Consider the following 8,910-nt stretch of genomic DNA (forward strand, 5'->3'; position numbering starts at 1 on the left):
ATGAAGCTAAGCCCGAAAAAATATGCATTCGGGGTCGGGTCAGGCAAATTTCTTGGGTTCGTGTTATCTAACCAAGGAATCGAGATCAATCCCGACAAGATCAAAGATATCGATGGCATCACGGTGGTAGACAGTGTAAAGGTCATGCAGAGGTTAACTGGGCACATGTCCTCCCTGGGGTGATTCATCTCGAGGTCCTCCAATAAAGGCCACCGATTTTTCTCGTTGCTATAAAAGAAAAATAATTTTACATGGACCTCGGAATGCCATAAGGCCTTGGAGGAACTTAAACGGTACTTATCGAGCCCGCTGCTGCTTCACACACCAAGGCCAGACGAACAACTTTATTTATATTTGGCAGTATCAGAGGTAGCGGTAAGTGGAATCCTAGTCCGGAAAGAACGAGGTACGCAATTTCCCATTTATTATGTCAGTCAGACCTTAAGTGAGGCCGAAACTAGATATTCCCACCTAGAAAAATTGGCGCTCGCTTTGATAAGCGCCTCTAGGAAATTAAAACCATACTTTCAATGTCACCCCATATATGTTGTGTCACACCCCATATTGTCGTACGTGAAAGTATGCCATAAATAAATTAATGAAAGCTCGGAAATGAGATGTTACATCCCGCATTTTTATATGTTAAAATTTCGTCGTAAGTTAATCGACGTAAGTTCGGGAATGAGATTATTTTGGGATTATAAGTATTGTGCTACTTCAAATAAGTGATGAGTAAATTCCTGAAGGTGAGAGGGTAAGCAAATCGAAGGAAATAAATTTCGTCAAAGTTTGATATTTTGGAATAAAAATATGGTCTGAGCTATAATACAGGTATTTATGGACTAGTGTCATACAAGGTACCACATGAGCATAATGGTAAGGTGTACAAAGTGTGTTAAAAGTGAGTAGTATTTTAAGTAATTTGAGATAATTCTTAATTATGTGGATAATTAATTAATTATGGGGATAATTATGGCATTAAATAGGATTAAGTGGATAAAGATTTTATGGGTTGCCACATGGCATTAAGCTAGGCCAAGGTGGCACCAATGTGCATGATGAGTCATAACACATAAGGTGCCTTGTTTACACGTGAAATGTTCTTTGGATAAACCTCAAAACGCAGCAAAGCTTGTAAATAAATTAGCTAGCATACAAGAACGCCTAAGCACTTGTCTCCACAGTCAGCACCAGTAGAACATTTGCTCTTTACAACTTGAGGAACTTTTCTACTGTACTACCTTAAGAAGCTTTAAAACCTACGCTCTCAATATTTTGCATGGTGAAAATCTTAAAACATCACAATATTTCAGCCGGTAGAGCAAACACCTTGGTTTGGTTTCTTTAGTGGTAATATAACTTGGAGAATAGGAATAAGTTATGGCATGCTTTCCACTTTAGAGTTAGGCGAGCAACGTTGGTACTGATTAACAGGTTTAATACAATCGATATCTTTCAATGGAGTGAATATTAGTCGGATAAGAAATAACGTGCTATGATATCAAGAATATCATACGGGTTATTCCCTACTTCGATCCGCCGTTACGTGATTTGTCGCAACTGACACGTGTTAGAGGGATTGTCAAGAGAATCAGCTCAGGTATGTTAAGGTTATCCCTTCTTTCTTTTGGCATGATCTATACGATACGAACGAAACGAGCAAATGCACAATTTCCATAAATGACTCTATTCATAGAAATATTAGGGGTGTCTATATTCTTGATTCTCCATGTGAATTATTATTATATCTTCTGTTCATGGGTCTCAGAAAAATACGTATTTGATAAAATTTATCCGACATGCATATTATTTTTATGGCATTCCGAGAAAATATTATTAACGTATTTCTTATGCATTTCATGCATTTATACATATACATTGACCCATGACCAGATGGCGTTATATACGCGTATATATGTTTATAGGATATGGAAAAAGGTTACGGCGTTATATATGCACCACCACCTGATCAGCTGGTATACGTTGATGATTTGCCCACAGTGGTCGAGATGATATGATGGGATGCCCTCAGAGACTTGATGATTTTATGAACGCATATAGCCATGCATGGTATGACATTTATACGCATATGCATGACATTACAATATTAAAGGATTCACAGAGCTATTCAGATATACATGTTGAGTCTTTTACTCCATGTTTCTCTTATGACTATAGTTTACTGATTTTCATTCCTTACATACTCGGTACATTATATGTACTAACGTTCCTTTTGCTTGGGAACGCTGTGTTTCATGCCCGTAGGTCCCGATAGACAGGTCGAGAGCCATCCAAGTAGGCTATCAGCTCAGCGGAAAATGTTGGTGCGCTCCATTGCTCCGGAGTTGCTTGTTTGGTCAGTATGATTTAGACGTGTATTGTTTGGTATGTCGGGACTCTGTCCCGAACTTTATGAAAATTATGTATTCTTAGAGGCTTGTAGGCAGATGTCATGTACGTAAAAGATTGTATGGCCTTGTCGGCCTATGTTCAGTGTACGAGTGATTATTTTGGTCTTATAGGCTTGTATGTCTTATGTATAAGTTGGTATTACATGTTGTATTCTACTTCTCTCATGACAGCCTTTCTGGCTCAGTTACCTATGATAGTATGATATGAAAAGTTATATTACGTTGGTACTCGATTGAGTAAGGTATCGGGTGCCTGTCGCGGCCCATCTGTTTGGGTCGTGACATGTTGTAACAACATATCCACTTCGAAATGTTTTGCATAATCCCGAGCTTTCGGGACGGTTGGCCAAATGGGCCATAAAAATTAGCGGGTATGATATCGAATATCGACCCCGAACAGCAATTAAGTCTTAAATTTTTGAAGACTTCGTAGCTGACTTCACACCGGCCATAGTACCCGAGGTCGAAAGAGAACTATTGATAAATTCGGGTACGTCCTCAGGAATCTGAACCCTCTTCATGGATGGTGCTTCGAACGCGAAAGGGTCCGGGCTTGACATCGTACTAAAACCACCCATAGGCAACATGGTCAGACAATATATTAGAACTGTGAAATTAACTAACAATGAGGCCGAATATGAGGTCATGGTTACAGGTCTCGAACTAGCCAAAGGCTTAGGAGTGGAGGTGATCAAGGCCAAATGCGACTCCCTCCTCGCAGTGAATCAGGTTAACGGAACCCTCGAAGTTAGAGAAGACCAAATGCAAAGATACCTAGATAAGTTACAAGTAACTTTGCACCGATTTAAGGAGTGGACTTTCCAACATGTGCCTTGAGATCAGAATAATGAGGCCGATGCTCTCGCAAACTTAGGATCATCAATCGAGGACAACGAGCTCGATTCAGGGGCCGTCGTGCAGCTCATGAGATCAGTAGTTGAAGAAGGTCACGCCGAGATAAATTCCACAAGCTTGACCTGGGATTGGAGAAATAAGTACATAGAATATTTGAAGACCGGAAAGCTTCCCTCAGATCCGAAAGAATCTAGGGCCTTACGCACGAAGGAAGCACAGTTCACTTTGACCGAAGATAGAACCTTGTTTAGGAGAACGTTCAATGGTCCATTAGCGATATGTCTGGGACCGGGAGACACCGAGTACGTTCTAAGAGAAGTTCACAAAGGCACTTGCAAAAATCATTCCGGTGCTGAATCATTGGTACAAAAGGTAATCAGAGCCGGCTATTACTGTATCGACATGGAAAAAGATACGAAATGATTTGTTCGAAAATGTAACGAATGTCAAAAGCATGCGCCAATGATTCACCAACCCGGGGAAGTGCTCCATTTGGTCTTGTCACCGTGGCCATTTATGAAATGGGGAATGGATATCATCGCCCCCTCCCATTGGCACGAGGTAAAGCTCAATTTATTTTGTTAATGGCTGACTATTTTTCTAAGTAGGTTGAAGCACATGCTTTCGAGAAAGTTAGGGAACGGGCAAGCCGAATCAACCAACAAAACCATCATCCAAAATCTTATGAAGAGGCTAATTGACACCAAAGGTAAGTGGAAGGAAATCCTACCCGAAGTTCTTTGGGCATATCGCACAACCTCGAAATCTAGTACTGGGGCTACCCCATTCTCATTAGTTTATGGCACCGAAATTCTAATACTGGTTGAAGTAGGAGAGTCGATATCCGGTTTCGATATACAACAAAGGAATCAAATAACGAGGCCATGAATACGAGCCTAGAACTATTGGACGAAAGGCGTGAAACCGCCCTCATCCGATTAGCTGCCCAAAAGTAACTAATCGAGAGATACTACAATCGAAGAACTAATCTTTGATATTTTAATGCCGGGGACTTAGTGCTAATAAAAGTCACCCTCAACACTCGATATCCTAATGAAGGAAAATTAAGCCCGAATTGGGAAGGACCATACCAAATTGTCGAGGTCGCCAGAAAAGGATCTTACAAGCTCGGAACAATGAATGGGGAACAACTACCAAGCAATTAGAACATATCTCGCCTAAAACGGTACTACTGCTAAGGTACGCCTTTTTCTTTATTCCTTTCCTATTTTCAGATTAACACATGCAGTGGTCTACAAGAAATGACAACAAACTTTTTAGCTAACAACACAAAGTCTTTAGGTCTGAAAGCACGTGTTGCACTCTTTTTTCCTTAGACCGAGTTTTATCCCAAATGGGTTTTTTCGGTAAGGTTTTTAACAAGGTAACAATGAATCGTGATAACTTAGAATCAAGCCCGATTACGTATTGGCATCAGAGATCAATTCGACATTATCCGAGGTTTCTTTGCAATCAACCTCGAATACTGGGAGGCTACCCTCTCAGATATCAACTCTAGAAAGGAAACTACTTCATAAAAGGAGGATCTCGAGAAATAGGATTTATTGTAAGGATCAAACAATCAAATCAAACTATGCCCATATAGATTGCTCGAACCCTGTTTCGATCTAGAATAAAGAGAAATATGTTCTTTACAAACATCTTATGCTTTAAAATTAGAAGAATTTCTTTCTTTTTCCTTCTTTGTAAAGAGCTTCGTACTTACGAATATAAATAATCCCAAGGGCAATACTTAACCGGAATACGAACAGCCTATCCCTCACTCGGGGACTGTCGTCCGACTCAAAACAGCCCAAGTCACTGGGCCTCGGAGCAAAAGACCTAATAGGCAATGCCCCGATCTCTAAAAGTCACAGACACCCCACTCGGGAACTACTATCTCGCGCAAGCCCAGATAAAATGGGAAAACAAGCCTTACAATGGTTAACTCCCGAATTAAAAGGCTACGACCAATTTAAAACAGCTCGGAGATGTCCGAAATTTGTAACATCGAACACTGATAACACCTAAACCCAGAAAGGAAATAAAGGCAAGGTTTGTTCGAACCCTCGAACACAATTTTATGCTAAGGCATTTTCGACCTTTGTAAAATACAGAAAAGCAACGAAAAAATACAAGAACCGAAAGGGCAAGAAAAGCCTTATATTTATATACAAAGGTTTTTTACAAAATACCAAATCGGTCTAAATTTACAACGGCCAAAAAACAGCCTCAGGAAAAATACAAAAGAAAAACAAGAAACCTAATGTCCTAAAGTGACTTGATCTTCATTGGAGGTTGCATCCTCGAGATTTTCTCCGTCTTCAGATTCGCTCGAGCTCTCGGAGTCCTCGGGGCACTGACCCTCTCGAGAGTTTTCCTTCGAGTCTGCCATTTCGCATGCTCGATCATGCTCTTGGCCTTGGCCTGGTTGACTTCGACATCGACCCTGAACTGGGCCACTTTGGCATTAGCTCTTTTGTTAGCCTCGACCACCTATCCACTTCGAGTTCATCGGCCAAGCTTGCCTTATCAGAAGTGGCCAAATCCAACCAATGTTGAAGCTCCTTAATCTTCTCGATCTACAGCGAGGAATTCTCTTTCACAGCTTGGAGCTGGGTCTCTGCCGACTCCAGTTGAGCTTGAACAATCTCTTTTTTCGAGGCTAGAATGTCCATATTCTTTTGCATTCTGCCGCCTCGGCATGTATCGCATCCGCCTGCGTTTGGAGCCGTCCGATTTGTTCGAACCTCTGTCGGGCCTGCAGAATTGGATCATTAGTAGTTATCTCCAATTCATCTTCACTATCGTGAAGCACTCGAAATACCTGTTCAGCCATCTCGGCATGATCATCCCGATCCATTGCCAAATCTACCCGAAGCTTCTCACTAAGAAGTTTGTAGGTGTCACTCTTCTTAGTGAGGTTCCGAACCTCAGCTTCATGCTCCTCCCAGATTCGGAGGAAAGCCTCGTGATGCAACACCGAAGCCTGCAAACAAGGAAGAATATGTTAGAATTATCTACAATTCTAAATTATAAAAGAAAATGTAGGGGTACCCTTGAAGTTACCCGATTCAGAGCATGTTGGGCCTCGTTGAAAAGGCAAGCAGATCCTACCGCGTTCATCACTGCTTGATCCTATTCGGTCACCAAGGACCGAAGGTAACTAGCAATCCCCACGGGGGGGGGGGGGGGGAGAGAGAAAATTCGGGCATCTTCCGGGACAGATAGCACTATTTTCTGCCTACGGTCGGGATTAACACTCAGGGCCGGGAATCGGTCCACCAATTTTAAGCCTGATGAAGACCCGATAGCACCCGACCATGATGTTTTCCTCTGTACCGGTAATCCACCGAACCTGATAATATTCTCCGAGGTAGCGGACTTGAACCCATCCAGAAAGCCATGGATATCTGTCGACTCCTGAATACCCTTGTAAGATCGACCTTTCAACATGCTGGCCTCATGAATCATAACATCCGAAATCTGAGGGGATCCAGTAATGTCAATTATCTCGAGCTCGTCCCTCGAGGTATCTTCTGCTGCCCGATAAGTCTTGCACTAGTCTCTCCTTCGACCATCTCAGCTCGGGACGGAATGGCCTCGGGTTTTCCTTGTTTAGGAATTATGGCCAGAGCTTCCTTATCAACCTCCGCCGATTCGAAGGGTTGTTGTATCACAACTGCACACAGGCTGATTCCTCTTCTCCTTCTTCGGGCTCATCCCTTAATCGAAGGATCGAGTCCGGAGGCAAAATACCGGAGCCTCCTTGGGCTTGCGAGATTTCTTCATCGGTTTTTTCTTTTCCGAGACCGGGGAACTCAGAGCCTCTTTTCTCTTCTTCTCTTTGACCTGCTTCGGAGCAGGGACCTCTTCGTCACCAGATGGGGGCCTCATGGCAATGTCCTTCCCAAGGCCTACAAAGGAAAAATTGGGGGGGAGGGAAAAGGGTGGTAAGCAAGAGAAAAAGATCAAACGATAAACAATCTAAGAAAGAAACTTACCATGATTGCGAGCCTCCCATCGACCCTTTGATAGTTCCATCCAAGCGCACTCGGAGTACGGTCTCTGCAGCACCAGACCTTCAATCCATTGCTTAAGTTCCGAAATCGGTTCCAGCATTCGGACCACAGCTGTGACAAGCATAGAAAAAGTGGATCAAGAAAATGAAAAGCAGAGTCACAAAATTAAACGTTCGAAGGGGAATAGCACTCACGATTCATGTTCCATTTCTCAGGAAACGGCATGTCATCAGCAGGGATCAGGTCCGAAGTTCTAACTTGAACGAATCGGCCGATCTAACCTCGGTCACGAGTCTCATCTATACTCGAGAACGGTGCTTTGGTGGCTCGGCGACCAAGTTAGATTAGCCCTCCTCGATAGAGTCGGGGATTGTAAAGACGCATGAGGTGATCGAGGGTAAAAAGAAACCCATCGATTTTGCTCGAGAAGAATCGGAGGAGAATCACTATTCTCCAAAAAGAAGGGTGGATCTGGCCGAGGGTCACCTCATATCTCTTGCAAAAGGCGACGATGACGGGATCTAAAGGACCAACGTGAAGGGATAAGTATAAACACTTAAGAATCCCTCCACATGGGTAGTAATTGATTCTTTAGGCGATGGGACTACCACATGTTTTTCACCCGAGTTGCATTCCTTCTTTACTTTATCGGGGATTTTTTTGGTGATTGTGCACTCGTACCTCGAGATCGGCTCACATCGGCCCGGTACCAAAGAAGGTTTTTCAACCTTAAAGTTGATGACGGTTGAGCACCCTACCGGAACGAATTCCTCAGGGTGAGGCTCCGCCACATCCTCGCCACCGACGGGCCGTGATGAAGAAGCGGCCTCTTTTTGCGACACTGTTTTGGAGGTTCTCGCCATTGATGATCAAAGGAAAAGAGAATTAAGATTGTATGCGGTGTGAGAATTGTGAAGCAAAATGATTTTTTGAAGAAGATGCAAGAGTAGAGAAGAAGTTTTGAGTGAAAAGTTTTGAATAAATATGAAGGTTTGAATACTTATAGCCTCGTAATGACGGTTCAAAACTGGTAGTGGCCGACCAATGACTGACATGCATTTTGTGTCTTGGTAACTGAACCGACGGGACGTTTGTCACATACGTCATAATCGGGCTCTTCGCTGACGTCGTCACCCACCGAGTCAAAGTTCGAAAATTCATATCGTTTCTCGTCATCATCTTTCCGAGAAACGAGGGGACTATCTGTATACGGTCAAAGCCGAGTTTGCCTTTCGTATGAATAATCGAGATTGGAACACGATAGACCAAGGATCAACTTCGTGTAATATCAAGCCATGATGCGAAGTTTGGTTACCGAGCTCAAGATCCAGAGGTCGAACAAAATAGAGACCGGTCAAGATCGAGATCGGCTAAGATCAAGGTCGAGCAAAATAGAGACCGGCCAAAGATCGAGATCGGCCAAGATCGAGATCGGGCTAAATAGAAACCGATCGAGGAAAGCTTATCGAGGAATATCCGCAATTGGGCGAGAAGCTCGGCGAAAATTACGACGCATATCAATGAGAGGCCAATTAATTAATCTATCATGTGATTTCTTGTCGTATTTAAAAATGATATTAAGAATAGGACCTCCCCACTATATAAAAGGGGCTTTGATTATT

Source organism: Nicotiana tomentosiformis, chromosome 5 (genome assembly GCF_000390325.3).
Source record: "Nicotiana tomentosiformis chromosome 5, ASM39032v3, whole genome shotgun sequence".
Classification (NCBI taxonomy): domain Eukaryota; kingdom Viridiplantae; phylum Streptophyta; class Magnoliopsida; order Solanales; family Solanaceae; genus Nicotiana; species Nicotiana tomentosiformis.